This window comes from Pungitius pungitius, chromosome 10 (genome assembly GCF_949316345.1).
Source record: "Pungitius pungitius chromosome 10, fPunPun2.1, whole genome shotgun sequence".
In the NCBI taxonomy this organism is placed as follows: Eukaryota; Metazoa; Chordata; class Actinopteri; order Perciformes; family Gasterosteidae; genus Pungitius; species Pungitius pungitius.
The window spans coordinates 15,386,915-15,405,334 of NC_084909.1; the positions used below are offsets into that span (position 1 = coordinate 15,386,915).

Genomic DNA, 18,420 nt, shown 5'->3' on the forward strand with positions numbered 1-18,420 from the left:
TGACTTACAAGTACTAGGATTAAGAGAAAAACATGCCATATTATTTGTTACATCTCAAACTATCAAAACTCCAAGACAGGTTAACCATGTGATATTATTATCACATTAATGAAAATTCATGAACTGAATATTAAATATTTTGATTGGCTGTGTGAATTGTAAGATTGTAAATGTATTTTTTGTTGATGACATTATGAAAGAATAGATATTTTCCCTATTTAATCTCTGCAGATGCTTTGACGGACAGCGAGATGGCTGAGGCAGATCGTGAAACAGAGGATATCTTTAAAGAAGATTTTTAATTTTTTTTATTGTTAATTTCAATGTTCCTATTCTTACTGTTGCTGCTGTTTGTTGTTGTGTAATTAAATTTGTAATATGTATGGACAGCATGCAGTTGTGTATTGTATATTGGGGGTACATATATCAACAATATGTGTTAAAAGAGAACTTTTAAAGATGAAGAAAAGAGGAACAGAGAGAGCTCTGTATGTTATACTATGGACATTATTTATTTAAAATGTTAGCAACACTGTAGCTGTCTTAATTGCCTAGGCTGCATCCTTGTAGCCTCCAGCCTTCACCAACCCTTGCAGTAGCCCTGGGACAACCGCGTAGGCTGAACCGAGCGGTCTCTGAAATGTGGGGGGACTTCCTGCTTGCGTCATCAGCTTTACCTGGGCTGCTGTGGTTGCCTAGCAACCTGCTGCACTTAACAGTAAAAGCTTTAAAACCCCAAAAAACATAGGGAGGATAATCTTCTCCTTATATCACTTAGATTAGTGATACGCTTCTCCATGGCATTATATATTGGTAAATTCAAATTAAATCAGTTAAGCCAGCTAAAAGTAATATTGCAATCTTAAGGCAGAGGAGATAATGTCAATAATCACATCAGCAAACAAAAGTATTTACTTGTATGCAAGGACTTCTTATTTTTTATTGCATGGGATACAAGCTATTTCAACTGTAACAGAATATGTCCAAGCTATAGAAGCTAAATGTCCCCAGACATTGTTCTCCTTCAGATGGATGCTGCCTTCTCCTGGCTCCCTAAGACACAACAAAATGTAAAGTTAGTTAATAATTACACAACAAGAACAATTTATTAGTTAGGAGGACTAATGGCCACTACAGGAAGAGATCACCAGGTGATAGTGTCGTATGGATTACTGTGAGCCACAAATATTGTGGTTCGAATCCCCACTGCCCCGCGTGCCATGTTGAAGAGCGGTCATGTCGGTCACAGTGGGACATTTGACCAACTTGATTAATTATTTTCATGCCCATTCTGCTGATATGCAGGATGAATAAGCACAGCTGTCTCAAAGCTGTGGTTTCCATTAAGTGCACCTGAATCAAAGCAGTTTTGATCACACCAAAACAATTGTAACTGACTTCCTGTTTGTTTTAGAGTAAAGTCCTCAGAGACTTTAGCTTCAGTGAGTACGTGTATTTAAACCATAGCTGCCCCGCTACCACAAGCGCCCCCCGTCAGCTGTTCGCACGGACATTGCACTTTAGAATGTATATTCATTATCTCAGCATGTACCGAACCATATTCTCATGTAAAACAAGGCTATTGCCGAGCTGCAAAAGGCCTGCAAAAAGTTGACAAGTCACATCAGGAGTCTTAATAAATAGGTTGAGGCGATGTACAAAGTGCAAAACCGAAATAGAGGTGAAAAAAAAAGATCTTCCGCACCTGGAATCGAACCCGCATCTCCAGCGCCAGGGGCCGAGTGCTCTGCAGATGAGCTATCTGCTCTGATACAATTTTGTACTTCGAAACGTTCCTCAAATAGGATTGGTGACTCTCCTTCAAATCTACAGGGAATATTCACACTAATAGAGTTATAACTGACTTCCTGTTTGTTTTAGAGCATAGTCCTCAGAGACTCTTTTAAGTCTCTCTGTAATACATTTTCTCAAAAACCACCGTACTTGTAAGTCAAACAGAGTGCCGGCGCCGCTTCGTCGAAAACTTCCAGGGGGCGCAATGGAGGCAATTATTAACTTTTGAACCAAAACTCCACATCAAGTCTGTAAAGACCATCACTAAGGACACTCACAGAGGTTTTCAAGAGTTTTGAAATTTTCCAAGGCTCAGAAGATGTGCGTGAACTTTCATGCGAGGATGGTGTCGTCACGGCAACAAAGTTTGTCCAAAACTCCCAATATTCACGGTGACCTATCATCACAGTACTAAGGTTTATATTCCCAGATTTGAAGGGGATCAGATTAAAGGGCTAGGAAATGGACATCTGACTGTAGAAATTTTGCATTGACCTAGGCCAATAGGTGGCGCTATACTTTTTCGAAAATCTTTTCATGGCAATACTTATAGGCCTACACAAGCATCATGAATTAAAATTTCTAGCCAGAAATATCAATGTTCCTTGGAGTTATACCATTTTACATATTTGAGGAAAATCGTCAAAAATCGTCCAAACTGCACGCAAGCTCACGCCCAGGTAGTTTTATGAAAACTCTTGATTTTAATAACTTTTGACCCCAAGGGGGTCAGGATCAACTGGCCCGATTTTGAAATCGATCGGATTTAAACTCTCGGAGGAGTTCGTTCGTTTGTAAAACCAAAATACGGTGGAAATTGCGAAAAAAAGGCCAAAATACAGTAAATCACCATAGCGCCCCCTAATGTTCGATTTTATTTTAATTCTCAGGGGAAGTTCTACAACCCAATGTGAACATGTCCTAAAGATTTGGTGGCGACAGGCCTTTTACTTTTTAAGTTATTGGTCTTTCCTTTTTAGGCCACACCCCCGACAACTTGATTGGTCCATCAATTAAAAACCCAATGAGATATCAACAAGCTTTTAATAACTTTTGATGGCATTGAGCCAATGATCATTTTGGTGAAGATTTCGTCAAAATCGGACCAAGCGTCTGGGAGGAGTTCGCAAAAACGTGTTTTTCACAAAATTCAAAATGGCGGCCATAAAACGGTAGGCGCATTTGCATACCATGATTGACTTTTTTGTAGAGCCCATCCAAGAGCACCTGTGTGCAAAATTTCAAGTCAATCCGTAAAAGTGGACAAAAATGTCCCCAGAGGCAGCACTTTAGGGGGCGCTAGAGAGCACTTCTTTTCATCGCCAAATTGCGCGACCCCAAGAATATATAAATTTTTCGCACTTCTGAAGCGCATGCAAAAATTCAAGAGTTTTTGAACATGGCAAAGGCCCCAAAAGTGCGATTGAAGTGGTGAAATAATAAGAATAATAATAAGAAGAATTCTTGCAATTTCAATAGGGCTTTCGCCCGACTTTCAGTCGGCTCAGGCCCTAATAATAAGAAGAATTCTTGCAATTTCAATAGGGCTTTCGCCCGACTTTCAGTCGGCTCAGGCCCTAATAATAATTCTTGCAATTTCAATAGGGCTTTCGCCCGACTTTCAGTCGGCTCAGGCCCTAAAAAACACTATGGCTCTAACGGGAAGCGAACCCGGATCAAAATATTGAAAGTCCTGTGTCTAACCAACGGAGCTACGTGTCGAGCCGTGATTACGAAATCGAAAAGTGACCTAAAAAAAGAAGATTCACACACATTGCGTCAGGGCAGGGAGGTCAATCTGTGGAGACAATATTTTGAAGCATTGTTCAATAAACACAATTTAAGTCACATCAGGAGTCTAATTAATTATGTTGGGGCGATGTACAAAGTGCAAGAACTGAATAAAGACCAGTCCGCCACCCGACTGCAAACGCCAGCTCACTGACGTCTCCCAGCAGCTCCACATACGGCAGCTGTGCCAGCCGTATGTGGCTGAAACGAGTGTGACACAGCTGCTCTAACGTGTACAGTTATTTAACCTCAGCAAGGAGAGTTACCTGAATCATTTTGTCCGTTAGATCAGCCGGACACGCGTTTAAAAAAAGAAGTAACAAAAAAAAAAGTATGATTTCGTCGGGACTCGATCTCACGACCATAGGATCGGGGGGCGGTCTCTTACCAGGAGAGCTAAACCCTCTGATGGCTTTGAGAATTCGAAAACTCACTCAAATAGGATTGGTCACTCTCCGCCAAAAATTCAGGTAATATTCACACTAAAAAAATTATAACTGCCTTCCTGTTTGTTTTAGAGAAAATTCCTCAGAGACTTTTTTAAGTCTCCCTTTAATACATTTGGTAAAAAATCAGCGGACTTGTCGGTCAAACAGGGTGCGGGCGGGGCTTCGTCAAAATCTTCCAGGGGGCGCAATGGAGGCAATTTTTCACTTTTGATCCAAAACTGCACATCAGGTCTGTAAAGGTCATCACGTAGGATACTCACAGAGGTTTTCAAGAGTTTTGGAGTGTGCCGAGGCTCAGAAGATGTGCTTGAACTTTCATGCGAATATGGCGACGTCACAGCCACAAAGTTGGTCCAAAACTCCCAATTCTCACTGTGAGCCATCGTCACAGTCTTACGTCTTATATTCCCAGATTTGAAGTTGATCAGATTAAAGGGCTGGGAAATGGACATGTAAATGTACAAACTTTGCATTGACCTAAGCCAATAGGTGGCGCTATACTTTTTCGAAAATCACTGCATGGCATTACTTAAAGGCTTACACAAGCATCATGAATATACATTTATAGCCAGAAATATCAATGTTCCTTGGAGTTATACCATTTTACATTTTGGAAAAAAATCGTCCAAAATTGTCCAAACTGCACGCAAGCTCACGCCCAGGTGGTTTTATGAAAACTCTTGATTTTAATAACTTTTGACCCCAAGGCTGTCAGGAACCAGTTGCCAGATTTTTAAATGGATCGGATTTAAACTCTCGGAGGAGTTCGTTCGTTTGTAAATGCAAAAATTGAAGGAAATGGCCAAAAATACACAGAATCACTACAGCGCCCCCTAATGTTCAAATATTCTGGGAAAATTTGGGGATGTTCTAGGACTCATTGTGAACATGTCCTCAAAATTTGGTGAAAATGGGGGTTGGAAAAAAAAAAGTTATAGGACTTTGAACTTTCAGGACACAAACCTACAAACTTCATTGGTCCATAACTTTATTGAAAAATGAGATATCAACATTCTTTCAATAACTTTTGATCGCATCGAGCCAACGATCATTTTGCCGAAGATTTCGTAAGAATCGGATCAAGCGTCTGGGAGGAGTTCGCAAAAACGTGTTTTTCACAAAATTCAAAATGGCGGCCATAAAACGGTAGGCGCATTTGCATACCATAATTTTTTTTGTGTACAGCACATCCAAGAGCACCTGTGTGAAAAGGTTCCAGGTCGATCGGTAAAAGTAAAAAAATCAATTAACATTGCGGCCACTTTGGGGGGCGCTAGAGAGTTCTTTTTTTTCTCCTCTAATTGCGGGACCCCAATCATACGTCAATTTTGCGCACTTCTGATGCGCGTGCAAAAATTCAAGAGTTTTTGAACATGATGAAGTCCCCAAAAGTGCGTTCGAAGTGGCGAAATAATAATAATTAAAGCTGCAAGCAGCGATGAACGGGCCTTCGCCTATTCTCGCACGTCGGGGTGGGGCGGCGGTCGGCCGGGCTCGCGGGTCAAAAAAGACTAAAGAGACTAAACAAATCACTCTCGGGGCTGCCATTCAAACCCGAATCTGCGGCCTCGCGAACGGAATCCACCGACGCCGGGCTGTTGCCCCGCTGCAAAAGACCTGCGGAGTAATTGTTACGGGTCTCGGGCACGATGACCACAATAAGTATCACAGCAACACTTGTCTCGTTCTCCAGTTTGCGTCTGTATAATTGATTCAACACATATACACATCCAGTGCATTTTTCTTGTCCTGTATATCTTAGATATCATAAATGCAGTCTCATTTAAGGTTAATTCCCAGAAATATCCACCTGTAATTACCTTAGCTGTTATTACGGCCTACTATAGTTCCCATTGACCAACTACATAAGGGATATTTCCACACCATGTTGACTATGATAAACATATACAACTCTTATTCACATATGGACATTGCAATTTAGAATGTATATTCATTAACTCAGCATGTACCAAACCATATTGTCATGTAAAAAAAACCAAAACATGACCAAACATGACTAAATAAATCACTGCCCTTGCATACTGAACAAATATTGCATTCTGGATTCATTTTAAGTCACATGAGGAGTCTTGTGCATGCCAAGAATCAAACCCTGGTTTACTGCGCCAGGGGCCAACGCTCTGCAGATGACCTATATGGTCCAATACAATTTCACAATCGAAACGTCCCTCAAATAGGATTGGTGCCTCTCTTGCAAAAATACAGCGAATTTTAATACTTAAATGACAGCTAAAGGAGAAAATAAAACGCAGTAGGTCACATAAGTTCTGTCGGATGTTCAAGTTGCCCAGAAGGATGAGCGGCGAGCTGTCATCTGGAAGTTGTAACTCTTCCATTCGTTGTAGAAGTAAATAACTTCTTCTCTGGAAGGATAATTTTCCGCTGTGGTCCAGTCAACTTTGCCATGATTGTGATGCCAACCTGTGCCGTGTGCTGGAAGAAAAAAAGAAGGCCAAATTATTACATCGATATGTAATGGAATGCTGTTGTAAGAACACAGGAAGAAGGCTTTTACATTACATGTCATTTAGCTGACGCTTTTATCCAAAGCGACGTACAATAAGTGCATTTCCACATAGAGATACAAACTCAGAAGAACAAGTAACAAGAAAGTACATTTTTCATTAACTAAGCAGTTTCAAAACATGTTAAAGATAAGTGGCATTATAAGTACAATTTAAGTGCTACCATTTGTTAGTGCTACGGTTTGCTAGTGTTTTAGTCAAGGTAGAGTCTAAAAAGGTGTGTCTTGAGTTTTCGACGGAAGATGGAGAGGCTCTCTGCAGTCCTGATGTCATCAGAGAGCTCGTTCCACCATCTGGGAGCCAGGACAGCAAAGAGTCGCGATCTCGTCGAGTGCTTTTCTCTCAGTGAGGGAGGAACAAGCAGCGTGGCAGATGCAGATCGGAGTGTGTGGGTTGGGATGTAGGGTTTAACCATGTCCCGGATGTAGACTGGTCCCGATCCATTCACAGCGTGGTACGTCAGTACCAATGCTTTGAACTGGATGCGGGGAGCCACTAGTAACCAATGAAGAGAACGGAGAAGCGGTGTGGTGTGGGAGTATTTCAGAAGGTTGAAGACCAGTCGAGCTGCTGCATTCTGGATGAGCTGCAGTGGTCGTATGGCGGTAGCAGGGAGACCCGCCAGCAGAGAGTTACAGTAGTCGAGGCGAGAGATGACAAGAGCCTGAATCTGTACCTGCGCCGCCTTCTGAGTGAGAAGGGGTCGTATTCTCCTGATGTTAACGGTGTTCGCCAAAGTTAACAGTCAGGTCCTGAGTGGGCGAGTTTTTTCCAGGGAAGAGAAGTAGTTCAGTCTTGTCGGGGTTGATCTTCAGGTGATGGGCGGACATCCACTGGGAGATGTCAGTCAGACATGCAGAGATCCGTGCCGCCACCTGAGTGTCCGAGTCGGGGAAGGAGAGAATTAGTTGGGTGTCTGTGTTTTACAATTATGCAGACAGAACAAAATATACATAAAGAAATGCTTTCCCACCTCGCTGGAGTTGAAAGCCACGTGTCCAATGTGCCATTCCCATTGATGGTGGCATGACTTTGCACGTGGCATCTGAAAGTATTTGAGCACCAACATGTATTATCAGAATACGATTAGGGCTGTCAACAGATTATAGACAATTAACTAGTTAATCACACATTCTGTAAAACATTTATCTTGATAACAATATTTTTTTCTCTTATATTAACTGTTTACAGTTTAGTAATTTGTTGTTTCAACTCCATAATGAGCTTGACGTGTGTATATTATTTCATTGGAATGAGGGGCATATTAATCATATCATTTAATGTTAGATTCATGCTCATTGTGAAGGAAATAAATATATAACATTGAAAAGCATTGAAGACGCACATTACATTACGTGTCATTTAGCTGACGCTTTTAAACAACAAAGTAGTTAGTTAGCTGCTGCGAGTAGTAGTGTGTAAATAAAGTGATTCAATCGGGCCAAGTTATTTAGGGCACACGGAAACGTAAACAAAGTGGCGCTAATAGCGTGAAGAGGGGTCTTTTATTCCCGTGAAGCTACCGTAGTTAGCTTTACAGGAACAAAATACGTATGCTAGTTGATGTTCTTCAAGCATAGCATAGGCTGCCCTGGGCTGTGCTAAATAGTGCACAGCAGCCACAGCCGGCAGTAAACTCAAATTAGTGTGACAAATCTGCTCTAAAGTGTAGTTATTTAAGTCAATAACCTCAGCAAATAGAGTAATCTGAACCACTTTGTTCGTTAGATCAGCCGGAGACGCGGAAAAAAAGAGATGTTTGTGACGGGACGTCCCTTAAGCAGCTAATAGCACCGAATTAGTGTTAGCATGTTTACAGTATCCCCGCTATTTAAGTGGGTAAGACTGAAGAACGCACAAGGAAAAAGTCATCACTCACCTACCAAAGCGTTTCCACTTGGTTTAGTCCGTTTGGATTTAAGCATAGGTGTGTAGCTAGCAGTTTAAAATATAAAATACGGACTTGATACGAGCTGCAGCTGTTCAACCCCGGGGCTTCAATGGCGACCTCTCGCGATAACAGCATTAACTCACGCGACACTACGAGCCGCCCTCTACTCTGCGCATGTCCGTCAACAAAGACTGCTGGGTAATTGAGTTCTTTAACGTAACAGTTCCCCGTAACATCTAGTAAAATCCCAAAACGTGTTTGCATCTCCACCCGTATGTGGCAGAATACGTGTATTTAAATTCAGATGTAAATATATTGAACTGTCCGTGTTATTTTTCTAGGTTAGATGTGTCAAACTCGCGACACGCTGGCGAACGGCTGCACCGTCCAGACCGTACCGGGCTGCAACGCCAGCTCCTCCCTCCAGCTCCACACATACGGCAGCTGTGCCCAGCAGCCGTATGTGGCTGAAACGAGTGTGACACAGCTGCTCTAACGTGTACAGTTATTTAATAACCTCAGCAAGGAGAGTAAACTGAATCATTTTGTCCGTTAGATCAGCCGGACACACGTTTAAAAAAAGAAGAAAAAAAAAAAAAGTATGATTTCGTCGGGAGTCGATCTGACGACCATTGCATCGGGGGGCCAACACCTTACTCACAGAGCTATTCTTCCAGATGGATGTGAGAATTCGAAAACTCACTGAAATAGGATTGGTCACTCTCCGCCAAAAATTGAGGTAATATTCACACTAAAAAAATTATAACTGCCTTCCTGTTTGTTTTAGAGAAAATTCCTCAGAGACTTTTTTAAGTCTCCCTTTAATACATTTGGTAAAAAATCAGCGGACTTGTCGGTCAAACAGGGTGCGGGCGGGGCTTCGTCAAAATCTTCCAGGGGGCGCAATGGAGGCAATTTTTCACTTTTGATCCAAAACTGCACATCAGGTCTGTAAAGGTCATCACGTAGGATACTCACAGAGGTTTTCAAGAGTTTTGGAGTGTGCCGAGGCTCAGAAGATGTGCTTGAACTTTCATGCAAAGATGACGTCGTCACAGCAACAAAGTTGGTCCAAAACTCCCAATTCTCACTGTGAGCCATCGTCACCGTCTTACGTCTTATATTCCCAGATTTGAAGTTGATCACATTAAAGGGCTAGGAAATGGACATGTAAATGTAGAAACTTTGCATTGACCTAAGCCAATAGGTGGCGCTATACTTTTTCGAAAATCACTGCATGGCATTACTTAAAGGCCTAGACAAGCATCATGAATATACATTTCTAGCCAGAAATATCAATGTTCCTTGGAGTTATACCATTTTCCGTTCTGGAAAAAAATCTTCCAAAATTGTCCAAACTGCACGCACGCTCACGCCCAGGTAGTTTTATGAAAACTCTTGATTTTAATAACTTTTGACCCCAAGGGTGTCAGGAACCAGTTGCCAGATTTTTAAATGGATCGGATTTAAACTCTCGGAGGAGTTCGTTCGTTTGTAAATGCAAAAATTGAAGGAAATGGCCAAAAATACACAGAATCACCACAGCGCCCCCTAATGTTCAAATATTCTGGGAAAATTTGGGGATGTTCTAGGACTCATTGTGAACATGTCCTCAAAATTTGGTGAAAATGACGGTTAGAAAAAAAAAAAGTTATAGGCCTTTGAATTTTCAGGACACAAACCTATAAACTTCATTGGTCCATAACTTTATTGAAAAATTAGATATCAACATTCTTTCAATAACTTTTGATCGCATCGAGCCAACGATCATTTTGCCGAAGATTTCGTAAGAATCGGACCAAGCGTCTGGGAGGAGTTCGCAAAAACGTGTTTTTCACAAAATTCAAAATGGCGGCCATAAAACGGTAGGCGCATTTGCATACCATAATTTTTTTTGTGTACAGCACATCCAAGAGCACCTGTGTGAAAAGGTTCCAGGTCGATCGGTAAAAGTAAAAAAAAAAATTAACATTGCGGCCACTTTGGGGGGCGCTAGAGAGTTCTTTTTTCTCTCCTCTAATTGCGGGACCCGAATCATACGTCAATTTTGCGCACTTCTGATGCGCGTGCAAAAATTCAAGAGTTTTTGAACATGATAAAGTCCCCAAAAGTGCGTTCGAAGTGGCGAAATAATAACGAAGAAAAATAATAATTCTTGCAATTTCAATAGGGCTTTCGCCCGACTTGCAGTCGGCTCAGGCCCTAATTAAAGCTGCAAGCAGCGATGAACGGGCCTTCGCCTATTCTCGCACGTTGGGGTGGGGCGGCGGGCGGCCGGGCTCGCGGGTCAAAAAAGACTAAAGAGACTAAACAAATCACTCTCGGGGCTGCCATTCAAACCTGAATCTGCGGCCTCGCGAACGGAATCCACCGACGCCGGGCTGTTGCCCAGCTGCAAAAGACCTGCGGAGGAATCGTTAGGGGTCTCGGGCACGATGACCACGATAACAAAAAGATGCATTCCTGTAAAATAAAGGTAGAGTCTGAAGCGCAAGAATCACAGCAAACGCTCGTCTCGTTCTCCAGTTTGCGTCCGTATAATTGATTCAACACACGTACAGTTTACATCCAGTGCATTTTTCTTGTCCTGTATATCTTATAGACGCAGTCTCAATCAAGGTTAATTCACAGAAATATCCACCCGTAATTAACTTAGCTGTTAATACTGCCTATTATAGTTCCTATTGACCAACTACATAAGGGATATTTCCGTACCATGTTGACTATGATAAAAGTATACAACTCATTCACATATGGACATTGCACTTTAGAATGTATATTCATTAACTCAGCATGTACCAAACCATATTGTCATGTAAAAAAAAACAAAATATGACTAAATAAATCACTGCCCCTGCATACTGAACAAATATAACATTCTGGATTCATTAAACACATCTTAAGTCACATGAGGAGTCTTCTTGAATAAGTGCTGACGCTTTTATCCAAAGCGACGTACAATAAGTGCATTTCCACATAGAGATGCAAACTCAGATGAACAAGTAACAAGAAAGTACATTTTCATCAAATAGGCAGTTTCAAAACATGTTAGAGAAAAGTGCCATTATAAGTACAATTTAAGTGCTACCATTTGTTAGTGCTACGGTTTGCTAGTGTTTTAGTCGAGGTAGAGTCTAAAAAGGTGTGTCTTGAGTTTTCGACGGAAGATGTAGAGGCTCTCTGCAGTCCTGATGTCATCGGAGAGCTCGTTCCACCATCTGGGAGCAGGACAGCAAAGAGTCGCCATCTCGCCGAGTGTTTTTCTCTCAGTGAGGGAGGAACAAGCCGCTTGGCAGATGCAGATCGGAGTGTGCGGGTTGGGATGTAGGGTTTCACCATGTCCTAGATGTAGACTGGTCCCGATCCATTCACAGCGTGGTACGTCAGTCACAATGCTTTGAACTGGATGCGGGCAGCCACTCGTAACCAATGAAGAGAGCGGAGAAGTGGTGTGGGAGTATTTCGGAAGGTTGAAGACCAGTCGAGCTGCTGCATTCTGGATGAGCTGCAGTGGTCGAATGGCGGCAGCAGGGAGACCTGCCAGCAGAGAGTTACAGTAGTATTTGGTGTATTATCAGAATACGATTAGGGCTGTCAACAGATTATAGACAATTAACTAGTTAATCACACATTTTGAAAAACATTTATCTTGATTACAATATTTTTTTCTCTTATATTAACTGTTTACAGTTTAGTAATTTGTTGTTTCAACTCCATAATGAGCTTGACGTGTGTATATTATTTCATTGGAATGAGGGGCATATTAATCATATCATTTAATGTTAGATTCATGCTCATTGTGAAGGAAATGAATATATAACATATTGAAAAGCATTGAAGACGCACATTACATTACGTGTCATTTAGCTGACGCTTTTAAACAACAAAGTAGTTAGTTAGCTGCTGCGAGCACGGTTCTACTCATAGTGTGTAAATAAAGTGATTCAATCGGGCCAAGTTATTTAGGGCACACGGAAACGTAAACAAAGTGGCGCTAATAGCGTGAAGAGGGGTCTTTTATTCCCGTGAAGCTACCGTAGTTAGCTTTACAGGAACAAAATACGTATGCTAGTTGATGTTCTTCAAGTATAGCATAGGCTGCCCTGGGCTGTGCTAAATAGTGTACAGCAGCCACAGCCGGCAGTAAACTCAAATTAGTGTGACAAATCTGCTCTAAAGTGTAGTTATTTAAGTCAATAACCTCAGAAAATAGAGTAATCTGAACCACTTTGTTCGTTAGATCAGCCGGAGACGCGGAAAAAAAGAGATGTTTGTGACGGGACGTCCCTTAAGCAGCTGTTAGCACCGAGGCAGTGATAGCATGTTTACAGTATCCCCGCTATTTAAGTGGGTAAGACTGAAGAACGCACAAGGAAAAAGTCATCACTCACCTACCAAAGCGTTTCCACTTGGTTTAGTCCGTTTGGATTTAAGCATAGGTGTGTAGTTAGCAGTTTAAAATATAAAATACGGACTGGATACGAGCTGCAGCTGTTCAACGCCGGGGCTTCAATGGCAAACTCTCGCGACAACAGCATGAACTCACGCGAGACTACGTGCTAGGGAATGCTGGGTAATGAAGTTCTATACCTTAACAGTAACCCGTAACATCTAGTAACATCACAAAACGTGTTTGCATCTCCACCCGTATGTTGCAGAATACGTCTATTTAAATCCAGATGTATTTAGATTGAACTGTCCGTGTTATCTTTCCAGTTTAGATGTGTTGTTACTCGCACTCAGCCGTCCGCCAGCTGAGTGCAGAGCGCATCAGTCCTATGTATCATTCCGTTCATGTGCCACGGAGCCGTATGTGGCCCTAACCTCAAAATAGTTTAACACCCCTGCTCTAAGTGTACAGTTATTTAATAACCTCAGCAAGGAGAGTAAACTGAATCATTTCGTTCGTTAGATCAGAAGACACGCGTTTAAAAAGAGGAGAAAAAAAAAGTGTTTTCACCGGGACACGAACTCACGACCATAGCATCGGGGGGCGGGTGCTTACCAGGAGAGCTAAACCCTCTGATGGTTTTGAGAAGTCGAAATGTCACTGATATAGGATTCGTCACTCCCCTGCAAAAATACAGGGAATAGTCACACTAAAAAAATTATAACTGCCTTCCTGTTTGTCTTAGAGAAAATTCCTCAGAGACTTTTTTAAGTCTCCCGTTAATACATATGGTAAAAAATCAGCGGACTTGTCGGTCAAACAGGGTGCGGGCGGGGCTTCGTCAAAATCTTCCAGGGGGCGCAATGGAGGCAATTTTTCGTTTTTGATCCAAACCTGCACATCAGGTCTGTAAAGGTCATCACGTAGGATACTCACAGAGGTTTTCAAGAGTTTTGGAGTGTGCCGAGGCTCAGAAGATGTGCTTGAACTTTCATGCGAATATGGCGACGTCACAGCCACAAAGTTGGTCCAAAACTCCTAATTCTCACTGTGAGCCATCGTCACAGTCTTACGTCTTATATTCCCAGATTTGAAGTTGATCAGATTAAAGGGCTAGGAAATGGACATGTAAATGTAGAAACTTTGCATTGACCTAAGCCAATAGGTGGCGCTATACTTTTTCGAAAATCACTGCATGGCATTACTTAAAGGCCTACACAAGCATTATGAATATACATTTCTAGCCAGAAATATCAATGTTCCTTGGAGTTATACCATTTTACATTTTGGAAAAAAATCTTCCAAAATTGTCCAAACTGCACGCAAGCTCACGCCCAGGTAGTTTTATGAAAACTCTTGATTTTAATAACTTTTGACCCCAAGGGTGTCAGGAACCAGTTGCCAGATTTTGAAATGGATCGGATTTAAACTCTCGGAGGAGTTCGTTCGTTTGTAAATGCAAAAATTGAAGGAAATGGCCAAAAATACACAGAATCACCACAGCGCCCCCTAATGTTCAAATATTCTGGGAAAATTTGGGGATGTTCTAGGACTCAATGTGAACATGTCCTCAAAATTTGGTGAAAATGGGGGTTGGAAAAAAAAAAGTTATAGGCCTTTGAACTTTCAGGACACAAACCTACAAACTTCATTGGTCCATAACTTTATTGAAAAATGAGATATCAACATTCTTTCAATAACTTTTGATCGCATCGAGCCAACGATCATTTTGCCGAAGATTTCGTAAGAATCGGACCAAGCGTCTGGGAGGAGTTTGCAAAAACGTGTTTTTCACAAAATTCAAAATGGCGGCCATTAAACGGTAGGCGCATTTGCATACCATAATTTTTTTTGTGTACAGCACATCCAAGAGCACCTGTGTGAAAAGGTTCCAGGTCGATCGGTAAAAGTAAAAAAAACAATTAACATTGCGGCCACTTTGGGGGGCGCTAGAGAGTTCTTTTTTTTCTCCTCTAATTGCGGGACCCCAATCATACGTCAATTTTGCGCACTTCTGATGCGCGTGCAAAAATTCAAGAGTTTTTGAACATGATGAAGTCCCCAAAAGTGCGTTCGAAGTGGCGAAATAATAATAATAATAATTCTTGCAATTTCAATAGGGCTTTCGCCCGACTTTCAGTCGGCTCAGGCCCTAATTAAAGCTGCAAGCAGCGATGAACGGGCCTTCGCCACTTCTCGCACGTTGGGGTGGGGCGGCGGTCGGCCGGGCTCGCAGTTAAAAAGAAGAAAAAAAACGATGGCTCTAACGGGAAGCGAACCCGGGTCAAAATATTGAAAGTCCTGTGAATAAGCAACGGAGCTACGTGCTGACTTGTGATTGCAAAATCGAAAAGTGACCTAAAAAAAAGGCGATTCACCCACATTGCGTCAGGGCAGAGGGATCAATATTTTGCAGCATTCTTCAATAAACACAATTTAAGTCACATCAGTAGTGTAATTAAATAACTTGGGACGATGTACAAAGTGCAAGACCTGGATAGTGGTTACTTTGAACAGAAATACATTACGTTAGAGCTGGCGTACTCTCACAGCATGAACTGACGCAAGACTACGAGCGCGTCTGTGGCTCCGCTATTTATATCAGTCAGTCAGCTGTGTCATTCTGTTCATGTGCCACGGAGCAGTTTCTGGCCCCAACCTGAAAATAGTTTAACACCCCTGCTCTAAGTGTACAGTTATTTAAAAACCTCAGCAAGGAGAGTTACCTGAATCATTTTGTCCGTTAGATCAGCCGGACACGCGTTTAAAAAAAGGAGGAACACGGACGGGAAATCAGAAGGTCGACCTGGGGCGTCGCGTGAACCGGGCCCCTACATGTGACGACCCTCGATCAGCCAGTTGTCACAGACCTTGTCGTACGGAAAGTCATTCGTTTATTGAAGATCACATTTTCATACAGTCAAGTCACACCCGTGAGTCTCTGTAAAACACGGGAGCTGTGGATTCAGTGTGTGGCTTCAGGCGATAACATGACCATGTTTGAAGTGCTCTGTAAGAAGTGGAGAGCGCGTAACGGTTAGCTGTTGGATCTTAAATGTTATTGTTTGATTCTTTAGCTTGATGCAATATTGAAACGTAGGATCACCTTGGATTAGTCGAGGTACAATGACGACAGCTAACCCCACCTCTTTTGCTCCATCAAGATGTGTAAACTTTTTAACCAAACCCGCTGGATGACGACGTGGCTGTCTTCCTGAAGTGAGCTTTGCTTAATGAATTAATGAATACATTTAGTAAGATCCGCTTCTCCCCCGGGGCATTATATATTGGTGAATTCAAATTGAATCAGTGGAGCCATGTACTTTCAGCTAAAAGTAATATTGCAGTCTTAAGGGAGAGGAGATTCCAGCAATGTTGTCAATGGATTGTCAATTCAGGTTGATAACAAATCCAGGTCTACAGATTCCAAAGCATCAAGCAAACCTATACAACACAGGACTTGTTGTGAATCAATGATCAAAACGTCACCAAAATAACTTTGATCGCCCCCATTCAGTCAAGGCAAGATTATATATATTATTTTATTATAAATGAGCTTATGAGCTTTTTCATATGTGGCATTACAAGCTCTTTACCCAGTTGCTTAATGAACAGCACCATGCATTGTTAGCACTCCTTGCAGAGAAGGGCTGCAATGAGCAAAAAAAAGATCAAGGTACACACTTGACACCGTGAGAGAGAATTAATCACAACAGGTGCTGGGGCAAGTTAGATAAAATAACAAGCAAAATTCAATTGTGGAAGCGCTAGAATAAATCACAACAGGTGCTGGGGCAAGTTAGATGAAATACCAAGCAAAATTCAATTGTGGAAGCGCTAGAATAATTCACAACAGGTGCTGGGGCAAGTTAGAGTTAGTGAGAGCTAAAGGAGAAAATAAACGCAGTAGGTCACATAAGTTCTGTCGGATGTTCAAGTTGCCCAGAAGGATGAGCGGCGAGCTGTCATCTGGAAGTTGTAACTCTTCCATTCGTTGTAGAAGTAAATAACTTCTTCTCTGGAAGGATCATTTTCCGCTGTGGTCCAGTCGACTTGGGTCTTTGCCACGATTGCCCGCGGTTAAGCCCACCCGTGCCGTGTGGTGGAAGAAAAAAAGAAGGCCAAATTATTACATCCATCGACAGTCACACGATATGGAATGCTGTTGTACGAATGCGGGAAGAAGTCTTTTACAATTATGCAGACAGAACAAAATATACATAAAGAAATGCTTTCCCACCTCGCTGGAGTTGAAAGCCACGTGTCCCATGTGCCATTCCCAGTGATGTCCTCAGACTGGTGGCATGACTTTGCACGGGCCATCTGAAAATATTTGAGCACCAACGTGTATTATCAGAATACGATTATGGCTGTCAACAGATTATAGACAATTAACTAGTTAATCACACGTTTTGAAAACATTTATCTTGATTACAATATTTTTTTCTCTTATATTAACTGTTTACAGTTTAGTAATTTGTTGTTTCAACTCCATAATGAGCTTGACGTGTGTATATTATTTCTTTGGAATGAGGGGCATATTAATCATATCATTTAATGTTAGATTCATGCTCATTGTGAAGGCAATAAATATATAACATATTGAAAAGCATTGAAGACGCACAATACATTACGTGTCATTTAGCTGCGCCCGGCTGCACGCTGCGGGGAGATTATAGACAATGAAGTTAAACAACAAAGTAGTTAAGTTAGCTGCTGCGAGCACGGTTCTACTCAAAGTGTGTAAATAAAGTGATTCAATCGGGCCAAGTTATTTAGGGCACACGGAAACGTAAACAAAGTGGCGCTGATAGAGTGAAGAGGGGTCTTTTATCCCCGTGAAGCTACCGTAGTTAGCTTAGCTAAAAGACGTATGCTGGTTGTTATTGTTCAGTGCTAAATAAAAACCCTCTTGAATGTAGAACACAACTCACGTCTGGCCTCATACCATGACAGGCACATTAATGTTGACAATTAACTTCGTTAGCCTTGTGTTCACCTTTCCTGCCGGTCCGTCTCTGACCGTAGTCGGAGTTTGCAGGGGGAGGCGTTGCTGTCTGCTCCAGGGCCAAAGTACTGTCGGCTAAGTAAACTTTGGGGTTAATTCCCTTCGTCCCGGGGTTGGTGAATAAAAGTCCGCTTTACTTTCTTTGAGGATTTATTAATCTAACACTGAGTAACAAAGTTACAGTACAGACAATTCTCCGGCCGCTACATCCACTCCGTCATCACAACAACAACACAACTTCCTCATGCGCTCTCCCCCTCCGTAGCCCGTGCGTGTAGCTCTTAAAGGGGCCGCACCATTTTCTCTAGTAACATCACCATGACGTATGTTGCAGAATACGTCTATTTAAATCCAGATGTAAATATATTGAACTGTCCGTGTTATTTGTCCAGGTTAGATGTGTCGTAACTCGCAACCAGCTGCCCGGTCCGCCAGCTGAGTGCCTCAGTCTGCTGTTTCATTCTGTTCATGTGCCACGGAGCAGCTTCTGTCCTTAAACTGAAACGATTTTCACAAACCTGCTCTTAAGTGTAGTTGTTTAAGTCAAACAC

The 18,420-nt window shown here is 42.0% G+C and overlaps 1 long non-coding RNA gene across 1 annotated transcript; it reads right to left on the bottom strand.

Annotated features, from left to right (window-relative positions):
• Positions 1-10,984: 10,984 nt before the first annotated feature.
• Positions 10,985-13,758, bottom strand: LOC134132836 (uncharacterized). The gene is made up of 2 exons (XR_009957022.1): positions 12,863-13,758; positions 10,985-12,008 (listed from the first exon to the last, which is right to left on the bottom strand). It is a non-coding gene; the product is annotated as an uncharacterized LOC134132836 (long non-coding RNA).
• Between the last annotated feature and the right edge of the window lie 4,662 nt (positions 13,759-18,420).